Source organism: Phyllobates terribilis, unplaced genomic scaffold, assembly GCF_046119375.1.
Source record: "Phyllobates terribilis strain yellow unplaced genomic scaffold, ASM4611937v1 Scaffold_241__1_contigs__length_2998254, whole genome shotgun sequence".
In the NCBI taxonomy this organism is placed as follows: domain Eukaryota; kingdom Metazoa; phylum Chordata; class Amphibia; order Anura; family Dendrobatidae; genus Phyllobates; species Phyllobates terribilis.
In genome coordinates, this window is record NW_027363001.1 from 2,727,323 (window position 1) to 2,750,154 (window position 22,832).

The 22,832-nt window shown below is 42.5% G+C and overlaps 6 non-coding genes and 1 pseudogene across 6 annotated transcripts; all 7 read left to right on the forward strand.

The window, feature by feature from the left end:
- The first annotated feature begins 4,643 nt into the window (after positions 1-4,643).
- Positions 4,644-4,820, forward strand: LOC141217639 (U2 spliceosomal RNA; annotated as a pseudogene).
- Positions 4,821-5,935: 1,115 nt separating this feature from the next.
- On the forward strand, positions 5,936-6,126 carry LOC141217421 (U2 spliceosomal RNA). Its single transcript, XR_012286257.1, has one exon. It is a non-coding gene; the product is annotated as a U2 spliceosomal RNA (small nuclear RNA).
- Positions 6,127-12,259: 6,133 nt separating this feature from the next.
- LOC141217647 (U2 spliceosomal RNA) lies at positions 12,260-12,458 on the forward strand. Its single transcript, XR_012286465.1, has one exon. It is a non-coding gene; the product is annotated as a U2 spliceosomal RNA (small nuclear RNA).
- Positions 12,459-18,623: 6,165 nt separating this feature from the next.
- LOC141217642 (U2 spliceosomal RNA) lies at positions 18,624-18,819 on the forward strand. The gene has a single exon (XR_012286462.1). It is a non-coding gene; the product is annotated as a U2 spliceosomal RNA (small nuclear RNA).
- Positions 18,820-19,934: 1,115 nt separating this feature from the next.
- On the forward strand, positions 19,935-20,125 carry LOC141217422 (U2 spliceosomal RNA). Its single transcript, XR_012286258.1, has one exon. It is a non-coding gene; the product is annotated as a U2 spliceosomal RNA (small nuclear RNA).
- Positions 20,126-21,243: 1,118 nt separating this feature from the next.
- Positions 21,244-21,434, forward strand: LOC141217568 (U2 spliceosomal RNA). The gene has a single exon (XR_012286399.1). It is a non-coding gene; the product is annotated as a U2 spliceosomal RNA (small nuclear RNA).
- A 1,118-nt stretch (positions 21,435-22,552) lies between these two features.
- On the forward strand, positions 22,553-22,743 carry LOC141217423 (U2 spliceosomal RNA). The gene has a single exon (XR_012286259.1). It is a non-coding gene; the product is annotated as a U2 spliceosomal RNA (small nuclear RNA).
- The last annotated feature ends 89 nt before the right edge of the window (positions 22,744-22,832 follow it).

Consider the following 22,832-nt stretch of genomic DNA (forward strand, 5'->3'; position numbering starts at 1 on the left):
TATTTGCCAGAGAGTCTACATGGAGTTGGTACGAATGAAGGAAGAAAAGGAATTGAAATGCCTAGAGTTTATTGCACTGTAACCTCTGTTCCAGCAGACATATAAGTATGTGGTTGTGCACATGTATAACCCTAATGTTCCGGATGAGACTGTTTCCAATTTTTTAGCTCGGTATTGTAGTGAGGTTAAATTTTTGGGAAGAATGAAGAACAAATACAATTATCTAAATGGCAAGAGGAGATATGTTGTAAAACTGAGACCGGATGATAGAGCTATTGGGGGTGCCAAGAGCATTCCTGCACAGTTTTCTATCGGAGGAGAAAGGGGATTTTGTTTTTATAATGGACAGATGGAATATTGTAGGAAGTGTCATGAGTTTGGACATGTTCAGAAAGATTGTCCAGTGCAAGGTGATGTTTGTAGAGGTTGTGGGAAATCTGGGCATGTTGCAAGTGGTTGCCCAATGAATAAGGTGTGTGATTTGTGTGGACATGCAGATCACCTTGCAAGGAAATGTAGATTGTGGGCTCAGATTCCTAGGTCACAGGTGGACGCTGAAGAGAGGCAGAAGAAGACTCGGCAGGAAAGTGGGGAGGAGGGCGAAGGCTCAGACTCAGAGGGGGAAAGCCAAAAACAAGATGGTGGTAGGGGAAGAGACCATGCGGTGCCCAAGATGGAGGAAAAGGGGCGGAGCCAGAAGAAAGTTGGTTTGAGGGAGGGGCTGGAAGTAATAAACAAAGTAGCTGATGTGCATGGCCCGGGTGATGGGATGGATTTGTCTAATATGGCGGAGTCAGTGAATCCTGTTTTGGGAAGAGATGGGGGTGAGGAAATGGAGGTTTTGGAGGAGGAGGATTCTGATTCGGATGGAACTATAACCCCTCAGCAGCGTGATAGGGTTAACAGTGATTGGAGTGAAAATGAGGAGGAAGATGATGGCAAGGAGGAGAGTTATGCCTCCGTGATTAAAAGAAGTAAGGTGGAGGGGTGTTGGTCTGGGGGGCAGGAAGATCCAGTCTCCCTAAGACCAGGTTATTCTAACAGGGACTCGAGTTCTGAGTCGCCTGATATACGTAGAAAAGTGGGTGGCAGGAGTGGGTTTTCTCCTGGTTCATGATGGATCGGGTATGGTGGAGATTTTTTCCTGTTGTTATGATGGCGTTGTGTGTTGCTTCTCTGAATGTACGAGGGATTGGTTCTGCTTGTAGGAGAGCAGGGATACTGGAGTACATTGAGAGTGTGAATGCAGATATTGTCTGTCTGCAGGAATGTGTAATTAAATCTGCCCCGCATGAGAGTGAGTAGAATAAGGGGCAATCTTTTTGGTCCCCATGCTCAGAAAACAGGAATGAAGGGGTGGGCATTTTACTGTGTAATTCCAGTCTAAAGGTTTTAGAGTTTAAAGTAATCATACCTGGGAGATGTTTGTTTTTATTAGTGGATTTTTTAGGTCAGCGGGTACGGGTTTTTAATGTTTATGCCCCTGCTGATAAACAAGCAAGAGTTGGGTTTTTGGAGTCTCTAAAGTTGTTTTTACCAGGCAGAGACTTCACTATAGTGGCTGGAGATTTTAATTGTGTCAGATCCGCAAAAGATCGTAAGAGCTCTACGGAAGGTAGGACTGATGTTACGTCTAATATTTTAAATCAGATTGTGCAGGATTTACGCTACACGGATGCTGGTCTGATGGTTGGGCCAAGTGATAAGTTCACATACATATCAGACAGTGGACGTAGTGTTTCCCGAATTGACTATGTTTTTATGTCTGAAGGGATTAAGGTGGCCAAGTGCAACCACGTGATGACGACTTTTTCTGACCACAAGATGATAGTGGTAGATCTGTGTATAGCTGAGTCCCTGGCTTTTGGAAAGGGACTCTGGAAGCTGAACGTAAGCCTGCTGGAAGAGGAGAGTGTTAAGGTTGGTTTTAATAAAGTGTTTTTGTCTTGTGTGTCTGAACAGCACCTTTTTAAAGATTTGCTAGAGTGGTGGGACTGGGCTAAAGAGAAATTTGCATGTTATTTTAAAGGGGTGTGTTTTAGGAGAGCGAAAGCCAAAAGGGATCATGATGCTGCTGTTATTTCAAAATTGGAAGTACTCCATAAGTTTAAGAGAGCGGGGATGGAGGTGGATAAAGAGATTGCAGATTTGAAGGACGAACTGAAGAAGATACTTATTGAAAAAGGGAAGACTATTATGTTTAAGGCAAAAATAAAGCACATGGAGGAAAATGAGCAATGTTCGAGATACTTTTTTAAAAAATGTTTTAAACCTAAAGGGGTTTTTAAGTCTGTTTTTTCTCCTGCAGGGGAGGTATCTGGGGATGAGATGATTGGCAGTATTCTTTCCTTTTATGAAACACTCTTCTCTAACGATAGTAGAGCCAGTGATGCGGAAATTAATGATTATTGCAAAGTATTAACTAATAATATTCCTGAGGAGAAAATTGGGTTTTTAAGTGAGGAGGTTGGGAAAGATGAAATTAGACGGGCAGTGGATGGCTTGGCGAAAGGCAAGACGCCAGGCTGTGATGGTCTTCCTGCTGAATTTTATGTTAGATTTTGGGATATTATAGGTGTGGAGTTTTCCCGGGTGGTGCAATATGGTTTTACTCATGGGATTTTATCGGTTTCTATGCGTAGGGGGATTGTTACGCTGATTCATAAGAAAGGGGACATGAGGGATATTAAAAATTGGAGGCCCATAACATTGTTAAACAGTGATTACAAAATTATTTCTAAAATTGTGGCTGGTAGACTGGCAGATGTGATAGGTGATATGGTGGGGGAGTATCAGGCATGTGCAGTGCCTGGTAGGAAAATTTCAGATAATTTGCTGCTTCTAAGAGACTTAATTTATCAGGCTAATTTGAATAAGAATGCTCTTTTGTTACAGTCGGTGGACCTGGAGAAAGCCTTTGATAAAATATCACATAGATTTTTGTTCTCTGCTTTAAGTCACCTTGGTGTTCCGGATAAATTATTGATGGTCATTAAGAGTTTTTATTGTGGGGTCAGTAGCCAGATTTTAGTTAATGGGCATGTGAGTTCCAGTTTTAATATTTTATCGGGAGTTAGGCAGGGTTGTCCCCTGTCACCAATTCTTTTTATCTGTGTGGTGGAGGCCCTTTTAAAAAGTGTGCAAGTTGACAAGTGTGTGGCTGGTGTTTTTATTCCTGGGGGATCCGGGGGTCCAGTCAAGTCTTTAAGTTATATGGATGATATTGTTTTTACTTGTGGTTCACAGGCGGATCTCAATAGAGTGAATTTGCACGTAAGGATTTTTTGTTGTGTGGCTGGTATGGCGGTGAATTGGGGAAAGTGCCAGCTTTGTAATTTTGGGAGGCAGGTTGAGGTTAACGTGGCAGGAGTGGAGAGTAGGGAGGAAATTGAGGTTCTTGGTGTCATCTTTGAGAAGGAACTGAAAGGGAAAAGCAGCCTGAAGATTCTAGAAGACAAAATGGATCAGAAGTTGAACTTTTGGAAACTAAGGAACCTGTCGCTGAGAGGGAAAGTGCTGGTAATCAAGTCTGTGATTCTCCCGCTTCTGCTGTACACTGCTTTGATTTTCCCACCTGCTGTGCTTTGGACAAAGAGAGTGACAAGGAAACTGTTTGTGTTTTTTTGGGGATCCAAAATGGAGAAACTAAGAAGAGGAATGGTTATGTGTTCTGTGGAAAATGGGGGTTGTGATTTTCCTAACATTGACTTATTTTTAAGAATGCATTATTTTTTGAACATTTATAAATTATCCCAGTGCAATAACAGGACTGCGGACATGTGCAAATATTTAGCAGGACGGCTTTTCCAGAAATGGAGCTGGTGTGAGAAGGATTTAAGAAAACCAGTTTCGTTTGTGATACCGTTTTTTTATGTGGTGCTTAGGTCCTTCTATGATCAAAATGGGATAAGCTCCATGGTTAGACCGGACAAAAAACTGATTGTCTCAGGTATTAAGAAGAAGGAGATGTTATGTGATGTGCCGTTTTGTAATAATGCACAGTCTGGACAGGTGTGGAAGCTTTTTTTCATGCGTGGAATCAGCAACAGACAGAAGGATGTAACCTGGATGGCGTTGCATGGATGCTTGCCAACAAGGGCTTTTTTGAATGACCGGGGGATAAAGGTTCAAGAACTATGTCCTAGGGAAGGTTGCAATAAGGTGGAAACAATACAGCATATTTTTTGGGACTGTTTTTTTGCTAAAAAAGTTTTTACCTTGTTGTCACGTATGTTTGTTGCTTTAGTTGGTTTTCATTGTTTCGATTTTGAAAGGATTTTAATAGGTCAAGATTTTAAGTACTCGCAAAGGAAGCGGGCAAGCTGGATTATTTTTGTCATATATAAAGAGGTTTTATGGGACGTTCGGAATTTGGTGATTTTTAAAAAGATTGTTTTTTCCCCCATGGAATGCAGAAAGATTTTTCTTGCTAGACTGTTTTATGCCTATTTATTGGATAAAAAGAAGTATGGTGAGACAGCAGCAGAAGCACTCTGGAACTTTTCACATTGGACTTCTTACAGTAAGTAACAGTTAATTGCAGGGTTGTGTTTTTTGGGATTTTGTTTTTGTTTTTCCGAATGATGATTTGAGAACCCGTTATGTGAATATGCGCTATGATGCACAAATTAATGTGGGTCTTAATCTGAGGAAAAAAAAAAAAAAAATCTGTTCTTATCAGTTTAATATCTGATACGTCCCCTATCTGGGGACCATATATTAAATGGATTTTTAGAACAGGGAGATGGAAAAAGAGCTTGCTCTGTCCACTCCACGCATTGACCTGGTATTGCAGTATCTCCAGGACCGGTGCACCCCTTCTTTAATGCAGTTTCTAAAATCAGAAAGAATTGAATTCAATGTTTTTTGTTCATTTTGCTTGTTTGTCGGATTTTGGGATGGACTCTTTGGCTTTGCTTTTCTTCTCCTCATTGGATTTTTCATGTTCAAAGTTGCAGAAGCCAGATTACAAGCTCATTTTGGTTCAACTTCAGCAACTGTGCATTGCATTGCCATGTAATGTGATGCAATGCTATCTTTCTAGCTCTCCCTTTTTACTTCCTTTTGGATAAACAGACATATTAGGCAAGCATTTTGGAGCTTTCACCTAAACAACTACAGGTGGTGAGATAAGCTGCACAATATAATTGACCTTTCAGTATATTGTTGCACACACACCATCTATTTAGCAAATGCCCTTGTTATCAACAGCAGCCTTTTAAACTCACCTGAGCTAACAGGTATGTGCGCTGGTTACTCTGCTGCGCTTAAAATTTCTTTTTTGGTTTGCTACAATGCCTTTTCTGAAACGTTGTCTCCTTCTGCTGGAACACTGACTTCTTTCATTTAATGCCTGCAGACTATAAAAGAGAACCCAACCCAAAAAGTTTGGTTGATTAGTCTGTGGCATTCTGTTAAACTGTTGCTTATGGCGGTCTCTGTGAGCTTCTCAGCGACATTCAGCCAGCCAGGTATCCTGCCTGCAGTAGATGGAATGTGGCAATGGAACGCTGGCTGCGCGTGTCATAATAGGCTCTGAGCCTTTATATACCTGTGCACAGCAGCAGCCACCTTCAGTCTGCTGCTGGACAGCCAGCAGCAGCAGCAGCAGGAGAGGTATGTAATCAGGAGCCCTCCTGCTAAGGGTAGACAGCTGCTCGTTCCACCCCACCCCCCGCCTTAATTGGTTCTCCTCCCTTCCAACGGTGTTGAGGCGGGTGGGAACAGCAGGGGGTGAAGGTGCTGTGTTTAAAGAGGTGGAGTTATGCAGATCTAAAACGCGTGGATTGCAGCAGCAGCAAGCCGAAAAGTGCAGGCATGTAAGGGATCTAGAGGTTGACAACATGTCTTCTTAACGGGAGTCCAGGAGCTCATCTCCACAAATGGACTTTTCAGGATCCTTGGGTGGCTCCGTAGTTTGAAACCAATTCTGGTTATCGCTTCTCGGCCTTTTGGCTAAGATCAAGTGTAGTATCTGTTCTTATCAGTTTAATATCTGATACGTCCCCTATCTGGGGACCATATATTAAATGGATTTTTAGAACAGGGAGATGGAAAAAGAGCTTGCTCTGTCCACTCCACGCATTGACCTGGTATTGCAGTATCTCCAGGACCGGTGCACCCCTTCTTTAATGCAGTTTCTAAAATCAGAAAGAATTGAATTCAATGTTTTTTGTTCATTTTGCTTGTTTGTCGGATTTTGGGATGGACTCTTTGGCTTTGCTTTTCTTCTCCTCATTGGATTTTTCATGTTCAAAGTTGCAGAAGCCAGATTACAAGCTCATTTTGGTTCAACTTCAGCAACTGTGCATTGCATTGCCATGTAATGTGATGCAATGCTATCTTTCTAGCTCTCCCTTTTTACTTCCTTTTGGATAAACAGACATATTAGGCAAGCATTTTGGAGCTTTCACCTAAATAACTACAGGTGGTGAGATAAGCTGCACAATATAATTGACCTTTCAGTATATTGTTGCACACACACCATCTATTTAGCAAATGCCCTTGTTATCAACAGCAGCCTTTTAAACTCACCTGAGCTAACAGGTATGTGCGCTGGTTACTCTGCTGCGCTTAAAATTTCTTTTTTGGTTTGCTACAATGCCTTTTCTGAAACGTTGTCTCCTTCTGCTGGAACACTGACTTCTTTCATTTAATGCCTGCAGACTATAAAAGAGAACCCAACCCAAAAAGTTTGGTTGATTAGTCTGTGGCATTCTGTTAAACTGTTGCTTATGGCGGTCTCTGTGAGCTTCTCAGCGACATTCAGCCAGCCAGGTATCCTGCCTGCAGTAGATGGAATGTGGCAATGGAACGCTGGCTGCGCGTGTCATAATAGGCTCTGAGCCTTTATATACCTGTGCACAGCAGCAGCCACCTTCAGTCTGCTGCTGGACAGCCAGCAGCAGCAGCAGCAGGAGAGGTATGTAATCAGGAGCCCTCCTGCTAAGGGTAGACAGCTGCTCGTTCCACCCCACCCCCCGCCTTAATTGGTTCTCCTCCCTTCCAACGGTGTTGAGGTGGGTGGGAACAGCAGGGGGTGAAGGTGCTGTGTTTAAAGAGGTGGAGTTATGCAGATCTAAAACGCGTGGATTGCAGCAGCAGCAAGCCGAAAAGTGCAGGCATGTAAGGGATCTAGAGGTTGACAACATGTCTTCTTAACGGGAGTCCAGGAGCTCATCTCCACAAATGGACTTTTCAGGATCCTTGGGTGGCTCCGTAGTTTGAAACCAATTCTGGTTATCGCTTCTCGGCCTTTTGGCTAAGACCATTTGGTTGCAGCCTGATAGGTGCGAGTTCTCTGGAGGAATCCAGGCCTTTTTGCGAAAGGATTTGGCGATTTTCTGTGGTATTATACCGACAGGTTTTGAATATGAACTTCGTGAAGAATACTATCCGAATTGGAGTGGATCCATCAGTTTCCGAGAGGAATAATGTGTCCTTCATCGTGGAGAAACTTTTGGAAGGAAAAGCTGGAGCAAAACGAGGCGACTTCTACAGCGTCAACGAGTTTCCTAAATCAGGTACATATGACGTGACTTTTGTAGAAGAAAATACCTGCCTTGATGTGTTTGAGTGGCTTCGGAGTCACACTGATGATCCTTTCTTGGAAGGGGTGTGGTTTGAACCCTTGTTTGGACTTCAAGAAAAGATTGTGTGGGTAACAGTTTATAACCCTTTTACTGAGCCAGCATTGCTTGAAGGCTTCCTTGCACGGTACTGTGATTATGTGCGTAAAGGGGAAAAGCAGTTTAATTCTTTAGGTATTTTCAACTGCAAATACAAGTTTCGGGTGAAACTGAAGAAGGATCCTGGAAGTGTGGGAGGCTTTAGACATCCTCCTGCGAATTTTTCTGTGGCGGGACATAGGGGCTTCCTTTACTATGTAGGGCAGCCTATGTATTGCAGGAAATGTTACTGCTTTGGACATGTGCAGGATGCATGTAAGAAAGGGCAATGTTGCCGTAACTGCAAAGAGGAGGGGCATGTGGCAAGTGCGTGCCCGAAGCCCAAGGCTTGTGACATGTGTGGAAGTGGTGAGCACATGTTTAAAGATTGCCCGCAGGGTGTGCCCAGGAAAACTGATAAGGAGAGGAAAAAGGAGGAGGAGGAGAGGAGGGTTTTGCAGCAGATAGAAAGAGAAACTGCTAGAATGGAGAGAGAGCAGAGGAGGCGTAGTGAAAGGTCTGCCCCTGAAACTGTGAGTCTGAGGCCTGCTTACCAGAAGGAGAAAAAGGCACCTAAAATGGAGAAGGAGCTTGTGAAAGAATTGAGGAGAATGGAGGGGCAGATGAATGCAGCGGGAGAAGGAAGGTGTCCGGATACGTTGGACTTTCAGGACGTTGTAGATGCTGCAGATTGTATGGAAACTGGGGAAGGGTCATCACACCCTTCAGATCCTGAGAATATTGAGGAGTACTTCTCCGATGAGGGTGGGGGGAGTAGAAAGTGTCACAGGGAGGGTGGTGGGGCAAATGATGAAGAAGATATCAAGGCACCGCAGCGAAAAGTGGGTGCCAAGAAAGCAAGGTGGGGTGATGGTGATGCTGCTAGCGGCTCGGAAACGAGTTGCTCGGTTCAGATGGTGGAAGAAGATAGTGGGGGTGCTGGTTAAGGTTGCCTTGCAATATGCGTGATAATGCCTATTATAAGCTTTGACTTAAGTCAAAGGCTTTTTCTTGTGAGTGGAGTTTTTGTAGTGTTTTTGTAACTTTTCTGTTTTCGTTTTTTTTAGGAGGTTTAAAAAAGGAAAAAATGGGTTTTACTATAATTTCACAAAATGTGAGAGTGTTTAAAAATAAGGCCAGGAGGGCTGCAATTTTTGATTTTTTGGCTATGAAGAATGCATCGATTTTTTGTTTGCAAGAGTGTGGAGTGGTGGATGGGGTGAGAGGAGATGAATGGTCTCATGGAGCATCTGTGTGGTCGGGGAGTGCATGTAATAAAAATGATGGTGTGGGGATTTTAGTTAAAGGGAGGGAGGTGGTTTTGAGTGATTATGTGGTGATTGATGTGGGGAGGTGCATTTTAGCAAATTTTGAGTATAAAAATGTTAAATTTTGTGTTATTAATGTTTATGCGCCGGTGGAGAAAAATGACCGGAAAAAGTTATTTGAAAAAATTAAACTTTTTGTTCCGGGAAGAATGCCTGTGGTGATTGTGGGTGATATGAATTGTGATGTGGGGAGAGTGAATGTGGATGTGTCTGGGAAAACTTTGTTAGAGTTGGTTAGTGATTTTGATTTGCATGATATGCAAAGTGTATGTAAAGTGAGGCCTTTGTTAAATACCTTCTTTTCCGAAAGTGGAAGAATACAATCTAGATTGGATTACTGTTTTATTTCAAAAAATATGATTCCTGTTGACTATAAGCAGGAGAATGTTTTGTTTTCAGATCATGTGTGCATGTCGTGTGAGTTGGATGTGAATGTGAATGGGGTGTTTGGGAAAGGTTTGTGGAAGTTGAATGTTAAGTTATTGGAGTATGAGGAAGTAAGAAAGGAATATGCAAGACGGTATGAGGAGTGGTGTGAGTGTAAAAATGGTTTTGGGAATGTTTGTGGGTGGTGGGATTGGGTTAAAAAACAGACAAAATTTTTTTTCAAAAATTTGGGTTATAAGATGGCAGCAGTCAAGAGGAGACATTTTGTGAGTTTAAATGCACGTTTAAGTTTCTTGTATAAATTGAGGGAGGGAGGGATGGAGGTGGAGGAGGATATTTTACAAGTGAAAAAGGAGGTTCATGAGTTCTTGTTGGAAAAAGGGAGGAGTATTGTCTTTAGAGCAAAAGTTGATAATTTGGAGTATGATGAAAAATGTTCACGTTTTTTTTTCAAGAAGGTTTTTGGGAAAAAGCAAAATATGTGTGTGTTGAATGGAGCAGATGGAAGCGAGGTGAGTGGAGAGGATATGTGTGAGGAAGTGGCAAAGTTTTATGAGGATTTGTATGCTGTAAAGTGGAGGGATGAGTGTTTGGAGAATGATGTTTTGAGTACGTTAGAGAGTAAATTGAATGAGGCGGAAAGAGTGAGGCTGATGGATGCTGTGACAAGTGATGAAGTATGGAAGGTTATGTGTAGTATGGCTTTGAATAAGACGCCGGGGGAGGATGGTCTTCCAGTAGAATTTTACCGCATGATGTGGGATGTGATTGGGAGTGATTTTGTGGATTTTTGTAAGTATATGTGGGAAAATATGGAGGTGGCAGGTAGTATGCGTGCAGGTATGGTTGTATTGATTCCGAAAAAGGGTGATTTGAAGAGTCTGAAAAACTGGAGGCCAATAACATTATTGAACTGTGATTATAAGATCTACGCAAAATTAATGGCAAATAGGATGCGTGATGTGATAGAGAGTGTGATTGGGGATGAGCAGTGTTGTGCAGTACCTGGGAGACGGATTCACGAGTGTGTGTGTATATTGAGAGATTGTCTATGGGATTGTATGAGCCGGAAGAAGAGTGTGTTTTTGTTGAGCCTGGATTTTGAAAAGGCGTATGATAGGTTGTCGCATGGTTTTTTGTTTAGAGTGTTGCTGAGAATGGGTTTTCCTGCTGATTTTGTTGGGAGAGTGAGAAGTCTATATACAGATATTTATAGTTGTGTTTTAATGAACGGTTATGTCGGTAGGAGAGTGAATGTGCATTCGGGCGTGAGGCAGGGGTGTCCGTTATCCCCTGTGGCTTTTATTTGTGCAATTGAACCTTTGTTGTGTATGTTGAGGAAGGATAAAGTGGTTCGAGGTGTGCAAGTGCCGGGAGGTGGAGGAAGAGAGTGGAAGGTGAGTGGTTATATGGATGACGTGTGTGTATTATGTGATTCTGAATGTTCGGTGAGGCGGGTGAAGTTGTTAGTGTCTATCTTTTGTGGTGCGTCTGCATTTAAAGTGAATTGGGAAAAGAGTGAGTGTAAGGTTTTTGGAAGTGGTATTTTGAGTAGAGATGTAGGTGTGAACGTAGTGAGTGGGCCCATTAAGGTTTTGGGAGTGAAGTTTTCAGAAAGATTGGATGGGAAAGAAAGTTGGGATGACGCGAAAGAGAAGGTTGAAAAGAAGTTATGTTTTTGGAAGTTGAGAAGCCTTACTTTCTTTGGAAAAATCTTAGTCATTAAAAGCGTGGTGTTGCCTATTTTTTTATATGTTGCAGTTGTGTTTCCACCAGGTTATATGGTTTTGAGAGGATTGAATAGGATTTTGTTTGTCTTTTTGTGGAATTCTAAAATGGAGAGGGCGCGGAGGGAAGTGTTGGTGAAGCGTATGGAGAAAGGTGGTTTGGGTTTTCCAAATTTAGAAGTTTTTTTGGGTGTGAATATTGTGGTGTTTGTGCTGAAAGTGATTATGGGCGATGGAAAGTTTTCATGTATGTGTGGATATTTATTTGGGGCTTATTCTTTTCGTTTGAAGTGGAGAGAGAGGGATTTGCGGTGTCCGGTTGCTTTTGAGGTGCCCGTGTGGTATGTGTGGGTTTATAAGTTTTTGGTGAAGTATGAGTTGTGTGATGTGGATGTGAGGTTGTTGGGAAATAAGAAGGCTGTGTACAGGATGATTGAGTGTAGAGAAATGGAGAGTGGAATAAATTTGGTGAGAGGGTGTGATGTGCAAAAAGTATGGAAGAAGGTGCGGATGGGTGGTATGACAAATAAGCAGAGTGAGGTTGTGTGGCAGTCTTTGCATGGAGTGTTGCCAGTAAGAGAGTTTCAGAGGAATAGAGGTTTAGTGAGGAGTGAAACGTGTCCAAGAAATGGCTGTGGTGGAAGGGAAAGTGTGTTGCATGTTTTATGGAATTGCCAGTATGCTAGAGATGTGATTGGGAGAATGGGGCCTTTGTGTAAAGAATTGTGTGGTGTGAATTTGTTGTCCTTTGAGTTGTTTATGTTTGGTTTGGGAATATGTGATGGGACGAAGGAAAGAGTCTTGTGGTTGATGCTTGCGTGTATAAAGGAAGTGTTATGGGATGTGAGGAATGTGTATGTGTTTAAAAGGAAGGAAATTGCTGTAAAGGATAGTGTGAAGGTGATTATGGGGAAGATGTATGTGTGTTTCCTATGGGACAAAAAGAGGAGAGGGGAAGTGGATGCGGAGGGAATATGGAAAGTTAAAAAGTGGAGATATTTTGTAAATACTTCTTGATCTTGTTTTCTGTGTAAGGTTTTAAAAGAAGAAATAAAAATTTTCCGGTGATGATGGGAGCAGCATTTGTGTCGTTGAGATGATGCAGCTGTTTGGAAGGAAGTTCCTTTGGTCGTGACTATAGACCGTGGATTTCCCCATCTGAGGGAAAAAAAAAAACAAAAAAACAAAAAAAAAAAACTGTTCTTATCAGTTTAATATCTGATACGTCCCCTATCTGGGGACCATATATTAAATGGATTTTTAGAACAGGGAGATGGAAAAAGAGCTTGCTCTGTCCACTCCACGCATTGACCTGGTATTGCAGTATCTCCAGGACCGGTGCACCCCTTCTTTAATGCAGTTTCTAAAATCAGAAAGAATTGAATTCAATGTTTTTTGTTCATTTTGCTTGTTTGTCGGATTTTGGGATGGACTCTTTGGCTTTGCTTTTCTTCTCCTCATTGGATTTTTCATGTTCAAAGTTGCAGAAGCCAGATTACAAGCTCATTTTGGTTCAACTTCAGCAACTGTGCATTGCATTGCCATGTAATGTGATGCAATGCTATCTTTCTAGCTCTCCCTTTTTACTTCCTTTTGGATAAACAGACATATTAGGCAAGCATTTTGGAGCTTTCACCTAAATAACTACAGGTGGTGAGATAAGCTGCACAATATAATTGACCTTTCAGTATATTGTTGCACACACACCATCTATTTAGCAAATGCCCTTGTTATCAACAGCAGCCTTTTAAACTCACCTGAGCTAACAGGTATGTGCGCTGGTTACTCTGCTGCGCTTAAAATTTCTTTTTTGGTTTGCTACAATGCCTTTTCTGAAACGTTGTCTCCTTCTGCTGGAACACTGACTTCTTTCATTTAATGCCTGCAGACTATAAAAGAGAACCCAACCCAAAAAGTTTGGTTGATTAGTCTGTGGCATTCTGTTAAACTGTTACTTATGGCGGTCTCTGTGAGCTTCTCAGCGACATTCAGCCAGTCAGGTATCCTGCCTGCAGTAGATGGAATGTGGCAATGGAACGCTGGCTGCGCGTGTCATAATAGGCTCTGAGCCTTTATATACCTGTGCACAGCAGCAGCCACCTTCAGTCTGCTGCTGGACAGCCAGCAGCAGCAGCAGCAGGAGAGGTATGTAATCAGGAGCCCTCCTGCTAAGGGTAGACAGCTGCTCGTTCCACCCCACCCCCCGCCTTAATTGGTTCTCCTCCCTTCCAACGGTGTTGAGGCGGGTGGGAACAGCAGGGGGTGAAGGTGCTGTGTTTAAAGAGGTGGAGTTATGCAGATCTAAAACGCGTGGATTGCAGCAGCAGCAAGCCGAAAAGTGCAGGCATGTAAGGGATCTAGAGGTTGACAACATGTCTTCTTAACGGGAGTCCAGGAGCTCATCTCCACAAATGGACTTTTCAGGATCCTTGGGTGGCTCCGTAGTTTGAAACCAATTCTGGTTATCGCTTCTCGGCCTTTTGGCTAAGATCAAGTGTCTTGCCTGAGAGGATCCTTGTGTGTCTCCCTCTTAGCCTAGCAGCTTATGCTGCTTGCTGCTTTTGGGAGGGAGGTGAGAGGAAACGAGCTGCGATCATGGCGGTTATTCGCTTCGCGGAACCCGGAGAAGCCCGGGTAAAATATGGAATCCGGATCGATTTTGATGCCGTGGATGAAGATAAATTCACACTGAGACATGTGGTTAATGATGTCCTTTTTGGAATACTGGAGGTGAAGAAAGAAGAAATCCTCTGCCTGCAGCAGTCAAGATGCAAATTCACCCTGGTTTTTTCTACAATGTTTTCCTGTAACAACTTCTATGCCTGTCTGAAGATGAATAAGCAGAGGGAGGAGCTGTCTGGACTCACTTTCACTATCCTATACTCTGCTGGTGAGTTGCCTCTTACTCTGTTTATGTATAATCCCCATGTGCCCCTGGAGCTGATTTACATATTCTTGAGGAAGCACTGTACAGTTATCAAACCTGCTGTGAAAGTACTGAATGAAGCAGGGCTCTGGTCAGGCAAATATAAGTTTGTGGTGAAGTTTCATGAGAGCCTGGATGAGCCTGGAGGAATTCATTACCCTCCATCAAATTTCTCCATAGGCAGGGAGAGAGGCTACCTGTTTTTTCCCAATGCACCCAGATTCTGCAGACATTGCTGGAGATACGGACATACTCAAACAGACTGTACCTCTATTGCAGAGCATGTGTGCAGGAAATGTAACCAAGTCGGCCACTCTAGCAACCAGTGCACAAATGTGATAGTCTGCAATCTCTGTGGAGAGAAAGGTCACGCTTTCAAAGACTGTAATTTGAGACCTAAAACTTATGCGGGTGTTGCACAGAGAAATGTGGATCTTCCCCAGCCGGAGTTTATACAGGATGAGCTGGATGAGATGACCAGTGAGGAGGTGGAGGAGAGGAGGAGTCTTGCAGAAGATGATAAATGCAGACAGCGTGCAGAGGTTATAGCAGAGGCAACTAGGTTGAGAGTCACACAAAACACTCAAGGAAGCAGCAGAGTTCATGCAGTAAATAAACATCAGACTGAAGTAACTGACTGTATGGAAGTGAGCTCCGTGCAGGAGGCAGAGGCTGATGTGCCAAATATGGCAGTTACTATGGGAGGTGAAGAAGATGTGGAATCCAGCTTATCCAAAACACCAATTATAAAGTGGGATGAGAGTCCATCAGACCCAGAGAGTGAATGTGGTCAGGGGGACCATACATCCAGAAGACAGGCGGACTCAGAAGAGGAAGAGTTATCCACGCCAAAAAAACAAAGGAGGAATCCTTCCCCTTTAAGTGTAGGAAGCATTAGCCCCATGAGAGTGTACCCTACAGCCCTTGATCCCCAAAATGAACCTTTTTTAGGGGAAGGAGCGGGCTACACCGTCTGCATATCCGGCGTACCCCCTCCAGAAGGACTAGGATGAAGAACAAATGGGCATGCTGTCGTGACCTGCCTCACCAAATTGAGAGATGGGTTCCCAAGCTGCTCAAGTGGCAATCCTGTCACTAAATGTTAGACAAATTAAATCAGTACCAAGAAGAACTATGATTTTAGATTTTCTAAAAAATTTACATGCAGATATTTATTGCTTACAGGAATGTGGGATTTCTGAATCTCTGGACGACAACGTGTGGCCGCAAGGCCAATGTGTCTGGTCGGGGTCTGTTGAAAATAAAAACAGTGGGGTTGGGATTTTATTGGGGAATAGGGGGTTGGAAATAGAATCCTACACAGTTGTGGAGGCTGGGAGGTGTTTGGTATGTGAAATAAACTGTAGAGGGTGGAGATTTAAAATACTTAATATGTATGCCCCAGTAGGAAAAGAAGAAAGGCTGGAGCTTTTTGAAAAGATGTGTTTTTTTCTTTCTGGGAAAATACCCATTGTTTGTGTTGGGGATTTTAATTGTGTGACGGAAGGAGAAAAGGTGGATGTCACTGGGAAAAAGTTAAAAAATCTAATAGAGGATTTCTCTTTTGTTGATGCTGCTGAGATAATGTTGGGAAAACCTCCTCCTGCCACATATAAAGCAGATAGGGGGGGCATTGAATCGAGGATTGATCGTATTCTTTTCTCTAATCATATTGTTTGTAAAAAGTTCCAGCAGGATGACGTTATTTTTTCGGATCATGTGTGTATGAGAGCACTTTTGGAAGATACAGTTTCCTTTGCATATGGAAGAGGTGTGTGGAAACTAAATGTGCGGTTGTTAGAGGATCACAGGATTATGAAAGATTTCAGAAGGATGTATGTGAAGTGGAAGGATCGGAAGAGGGATTTTGTGAATGTGCTGGAATGGTGGGACTGGATGAAGAAGGAAATAAGTTTTTTCTTCAAGAAATGGGGAAAGAGGAAAGGAGCCAATAACAGGAAGAAATTTAATGAGTTAAGTATGAAGTTAGAGTGGCTGAGGAAACTAAGAATGATTGGAATTGAAGTGGATGATTTGATGTGTCAGGTGAGAAATGATATTAAAAACTTTATTAATGAGAAGGGCAAAGAAATCATTTACAGGTCCAAAATTGAGCATTTGGAAAAAAATGAAAAATGTACTAGGTTCTTTTTCAAAAAAGTGTTTGGGAAGAAAGTGGATATGGATGAGGTGAAGAATGTGAATGGTGTGTATGTCAAGGGGAAGGAGGTGATGAAAGAGGTTGAATTGTTTTACAAGGAGTTGTATGGGTCAAAATGGATTGATGAGGGGATGATGAATGATGTGTTGGGAAAATTGGAAGGACATTTGAGTGAGGATGAGGGTGAGCTGCTGGATGATGAGATTGTACTAGATGAAGTGAAGATGGTGGTGATGTCTGCAAGTAAAAATAAGACTCCTGGAAAAGATGGTTTGCCTGTAGAGTTGTATATGAAAGAATGGGATACTTTGGGTAAAGACTTACTTGAGGTATGTCGGTATATTTTTCAGAATAATGTTTTGAGTGAATCTATGAGAGAAGGGGTAGTTGTTCTGATTCACAAGAAGGGTGATCGAAAGGATTTGGGAAATTGGAGGCCTATTACCCTTTTGAATGTGGATTATAAAGTTTTCAGCAAATTACTCGCAAATAGGATGCGTAATGTAATTGATCGTGTGATCGGAGAGGATCAAGTGTGTTCAATACCTGGTAGGAGTATGAATGACAACTTGATTTTGTTGAGGGATGTGATTGGTGATTGTTTGAGTCGCAAACAGAAATGTATGTTGTTTTCAGTAGATTTTGAGAAGGCTTTTGACAGAGTGTCGCATTTTTTCATGTTTAATGTTTTGGCGAGGATGGGGTTTTCTAGAAATTTTGTGAGTTGTGTGAGAAGTCTGTACTGTAATGTGTCAAGTGAGTTTCTGGTGAACGGGTGGTTGAGTGATAAGGTTTGGGTTAAGTCTGGAGTGCGGCAGGGGTGTCCCATGTCCCCTATTCTGTTTATAAGTGTGATTGAGGTTTTTTTGTGTATGGTAAGGAAAGATAAGGTCATGAGAGGTGTGCTGATTCCTGGGAGTGGAGGAAAAGATGTGAGAATTTTGGGATATATGGATGATGTGGTGATAGTGAATGAAAACATGGCTGCAATGAATAGGGCCAGATTAATGTTAAGCATGTTTTGTAGTGCCTCAGCGTTTAGAGTAAATTGGGGAAAATGCTCCTTTAAATGCTTTGGAGATAACAACATCAAGATGGATGAGGTAACGTGTGAGGAAGGGGCAATTAAGGTATTAGGGATTAAATTTAATGAAAATCTAAAGGGAAATGAAAGCTGGGATGATTGTGGGAAGAGAATGGAGCAGAAGTTGAACTTTTGGAGGATGAGGGAACTAACTTTGACAGGTAAGGTGTTAATCATCAAAGCAGTAGTATTGCCGATCCTGTTGTTTGTGGCAAATGTGTACCCCGCTGCATCTAGGAAGATCAGAAAAACAGAGAAAATAATCTTTAACTTCCTTTGGGGAAGTCGTATGGAGAAGTTGAAGAGAGAGCATGTTTATAAGATGTGTGTGAATGGTGGCCTAGATTTTCCAAATGTTGAGTTCTTTTTAGGTGTGAGTTACGTGAAAATGATTGTGGTATGTTTGGGGAAGGATAATAAATGTGCTTGCATGATGAAGTATTCTGCTGGTTGGATGTTTTATGGTTTGAATTGGTTTCAGAGAGATGCCACAGTGCCGGTTGCTTTTAATTGTCCTGTATGGTATGAAATTGTAGAGAAATTCATCAGAAAGTTTGATTTGCTGTCTGTAGGTATGAATGAGTTTAGGAATAAGAAAAAAGTGATCACGAAGGTGCGAGATAGAGAGATTGTTTGTAACATTGTGGGGTTGAGAGGTGAGGATGTATCTGATATGTGGAAGAAATTAGGAACACAAGGTATGTCAAATAGACAGAAAGACATTGCATGGATGATGTTGCATGACATTTTGCCTGTGAGGGAGGTACAAAAGAGGCGTGATTTGATCAGGACAGAAGTGTGTCCGAGAGATGGATGTGGTGCAAAAGAGTATATTAGACACTTGGTATGGGATTGTGATTTTGCATATGATGTGTGGAAAGGTATGGGAAGTCTATGTAATGAACTGGCAGGAGTGACGTATGTAAATTGGAAGGTTGCAATGTTCGGTATGGGTGCTTGTAGTAGGTTCAAAGACAGAGTTCTGTGGCTTTTGACAGTGTGTGTGATAGAAAGTCTATGGGATGCAAGAAACTTGTTAGTGTTTAAAAGGAAAACAATGTCGGTAAATGAGTGTTTAAAGTTGATTCTGTCAAGGATGTATGTGATCTATCTATGGGATAAAAAGTGTGGAAATATTATTGATGCAGAAGGAATATGGAAGTTCAAGAAATGGAGATTTCTTGTAAAGTACAAATAGAATAAGTAATTTTGTTGTAGTTCCTTTTTGGTTCAATTCACAATCCTTTAAAAAATTTTATAAAAAAAAAAAAAAAAATCCATGATATGATGAGAGGTTGCCTATCATACAAGCTTGCATGAGCCAATTTGATAAAGCACAGCCAATCTGACATGGGAAAAAAAAAAAAAAAAAAAAAAAAAAAAAAATCTGTTCTTATCAGTTTAATATCTGATACGTCCCCTATCTGGGGACCATATATTAAATGGATTTTTAGAACAGGGAGATGGAAAAAGAGCTTGCTCTGTCCACTCCACGCATTGACCTGGTATTGCAGTATCTCCAGGACCGGTGCACCCCTTCTTTAATGCAGTTTCTAAAATCAGAAAGAATTGAATTCAATGTTTTTTGTTCATTTTGCTTGTTTGTCGGATTTTGGGATGGACTCTTTGGCTTTGCTTTTCTTCTCCTCATTGGATTTTTCATGTTCAAAGTTGCAGAAGCCAGATTACAAGCTCATTTTGGTTCAACTTCAGCAACTGTGCATTGCATTGCCATGTAATGTGATGCAATGCTATCTTTCTAGCTCTCCCTTTTTACTTCCTTTTGGATAAACAGACATATTAGGCAAGCATTTTGGAGCTTTCACCTAAATAACTACAGGTGGTGAGATAAGCTGCACAATATAATTGACCTTTCAGTATATTGTTGCACACACACCATCTATTTAGCAAATGCCCTTGTTATCAACAGCAGCCTTTTAAACTCACCTGAGCTAACAGGTATGTGCGCTGGTTACTCTGCTGCGCTTAAAATTTCTTTTTTGGTTTGCTACAATGCCTTTTCTGAAACGTTGTCTCCTTCTGCTGGAACACTGACTTCTTTCATTTAATGCCTGCAGACTATAAAAGAGAACCCAACCCAAAAAGTTTGGTTGATTAGTCTGTGGCATTCTGTTAAACTGTTGCTTATGGCGGTCTCTGTGAGCTTCTCAGCGACATTCAGCCAGCCAGGTATCCTGCCTGCAGTAGATGGAATGTGGCAATGGAACGCTGGCTGCGCGTGTCATAATAGGCTCTGAGCCTTTATATACCTGTGCACAGCAGCAGCCACCTTCAGTCTGCTGCTGGACAGCCAGCAGCAGCAGCAGCAGGAGAGGTATGTAATCAGGAGCCCTCCTGCTAAGGGTAGACAGCTGCTCGTTCCACCCCACCCCCCGCCTTAATTGGTTCTCCTCCCTTCCAACGGTGTTGAGGCGGGTGGGAACAGCAGGGGGTGAAGGTGCTGTGTTTAAAGAGGTGGAGTTATGCAGATCTAAAACGCGTGGATTGCAGCAGCAGCAAGCCGAAAAGTGCAGGCATGTAAGGGATCTAGAGGTTGACAACATGTCTTCTTAACGGGAGTCCAGGAGCTCATCTCCACAAATGGACTTTTCAGGATCCTTGGGTGGCTCCGTAGTTTGAAACCAATTCTGGTTATCGCTTCTCGGCCTTTTGGCTAAGATCAAGTGTAGTATCTGTTCTTATCAGTTTAATATCTGATACGTCCCCTATCTGGGGACCATATATTAAATGGATTTTTAGAACAGGGAGATGGAAAAAGAGCTTGCTCTGTCCACTCCACGCATTGACCTGGTATTGCAGTATCTCCAGGACCGGTGCACCCCTTCTTTAATGCAGTTTCTAAAATCAGAAAGAATTGAATTCAATGTTTTTTGTTCATTTTGCTTGTTTGTCGGATTTTGGGATGGACTCTTTGGCTTTGCTTTTCTTCTCCTCATTGGATTTTTCATGTTCAAAGTTGCAGAAGCCAGATTACAAGCTCATTTTGGTTCAACTTCAGCAACTGTGCATTGCATTGCCATGTAATGTGATGCAATGCTATCTTTCTAGCTCTCCCTTTTTACTTCCTTTTGGATAAACAGACATTTTAGGCAAGCATTTTGGAGCTTTCACCTAAATAACTACAGGTGGTGAGATAAGCTGCACAATATAATTGACCTTTCAGTATATTGTTGCACACACACCATCTATTTAGCAAATGCCCTTGTTATCAACAGCAGCCTTTTAAACTCACCTGAGCTAACAGGTATGTGCGCTGGTTACTCTGCTGCGCTTAAAATTTCTTTTTTGGTTTGCTACAATGCCTTTTCTGAAACGTTGTCTCCTTCTGCTGGAACACTGACTTCTTTCATTTAATGCCTGCAGACTATAAAAGAGAACCCAACCCAAAAAGTTTGGTTGATTAGTCTGTGGCATTCTGTTAAACTGTTGCTTATGGCGGTCTCTGTGAGCTTCTCAGCGACATTCAGCCAGCCAGGTATCCTGCCTGCAGTAGATGGAATGTGGCAATGGAACGCTGGCTGCGCGTGTCATAATAGGCTCTGAGCCTTTATATACCTGTGCACAGCAGCAGCCACCTTCAGTCTGCTGCTGGACAGCCAGCAGCAGCAGCAGCAGCAGGAGAGGTATGTAATCAGGAGCCCTCCTGCTAAGGGTAGACAGCTGCTCGTTCCACCCCACCCCCCGCCTTAATTGGTTCTCCTCCCTTCCAACGGTGTTGAGGCGGGTGGGAACAGCAGGGGGTGAAGGTGCTGTGTTTAAAGAGGTGGAGTTATGCAGATCTAAAACGCGTGGATTGCAGCAGCAGCAAGCCGAAAAGTGCAGGCATGTAAGGGATCTAGAGGTTGACAACATGTCTTCTTAACGGGAGTCCAGGAGCTCATCTCCACAAATGGACTTTTCAGGATCCTTGGGTGGCTCCGTAGTTTGAAACCAATTCTGGTTATCGCTTCTCGGCCTTTTGGCTAAGATCAAGTGTAGTATCTGTTTTTATCAGTTTAATATCTGATACGTCCCCTATCTGGGGACCATATATTAAATGGATTTTTAGAACAGGGAGATGGAAAAAGAGCTTGCTCTGTCCACTCCACGCATTGACCTGGTATTGCAGTATCTCCAGGACCGGTGCACCCCTTCTTTAATGCAGTTTCTAAAATCAGAAAGAATTGAATTCAATGTTTTTTGTTCATTTTGCTTGTTTGTCGGATTTTGGGATGGACTCTTTGGCTTTGCTTTTCTTCTCCTCATTGGATTTTTCATGTTCAAAGTTGCAGAAGCCAGATTACAAGCTCATTTTGGTTCAACTTCAGCAACTGTGCATTGCATTGCCATGTAATGTGATGCAATGCTATCTTTCTAGCTCTCCCTTTTTACTTCCTTTTGGATAAACAGACATATTAGGCAAGCATTTTGGAGCTTTCACCTAAATAACTACAGGTGGTGAGATAAGCTGCACAATATAATTGACCTTTCAGTATATTGTTGCACACACACCATCTATTTAGCAAATGCCCTTGTTATCAACAGCAGCCTTTTAAACTCACCTGAGCTAACAGGTATGTGCGCTGGTTACTCTGCTGCGCTTAAAATTTCTTTTTTGGTTTGCTACAATGCCTTTTCTGAAACGTTGTCTCCTTCTGCTGGAACACTGACTTCTTTCATTTAATGCCTGCAGACTATAAAAGAGAACCCAACCCAAAAAGTTTGGTTGATTAGTCTGTGGCATTCTGTTAAACTGTTGCTTATGGCGGTCTCTGTGAGCTTCTCAGCGACATTCAGCCAGCCAGGTATCCTGCCTGCAGTAGATGGAATGTGGCAATGGAACGCTGGCTGCGCGTGTCATAATAGGCTCTGAGCCTTTATATACCTGTGCACAGCAGCAGCCACCTTCAGTCTGCTGCTGGACAGCCAGCAGCAGCAGCAGCAGCAGGAGAGGTATGTAATCAGGAGCCCTCCTGCTAAGGGTAGACAGCTGCTCGTTCCACCCCACCCCCCGCCTTAATTGGTTCTCCTCCCTTCCAACGGTGTTGAGGCGGGTGGGAACAGCAGGGGGTGAAGGTGCTGTGTTTAAAGAGGTGGAGTTATGCAGATCTAAAACGCGTGGATTGCAGCAGCAGCAAGCCGAAAAGTGCAGGCATGTAAGGGATCTAGAGGTTGACAACATGTCTTCTTAACGGGAGTCCAGGAGCTCATCTCCACAAATGGACTTTTCAGGATCCTTGGGTGGCTCCGTAGTTTGAAACCAATTCTGGTTATCGCTTCTCGGCCTTTTGGCTAAGATCAAGTGTAGTATCTGTTCTTATCAGTTTAATATCTGATACGTCCCCTATCTGGGGACCATATATTAAATGGATTTTTAGAACAGGGAGATGGAAAAAGAGCTTGCTCTGTCCACTCCACGCATTGACCTGGTATTGCAGTATCTCCAGGACCGGTGCACCCCTTCTTTAATGCAGTTTCTAAAATCAGAAAGAATTGAATTCAATGTTTTTTGTTCATTTTGCTTGTTTGTCGGATTTTGGGATGGACTCTTT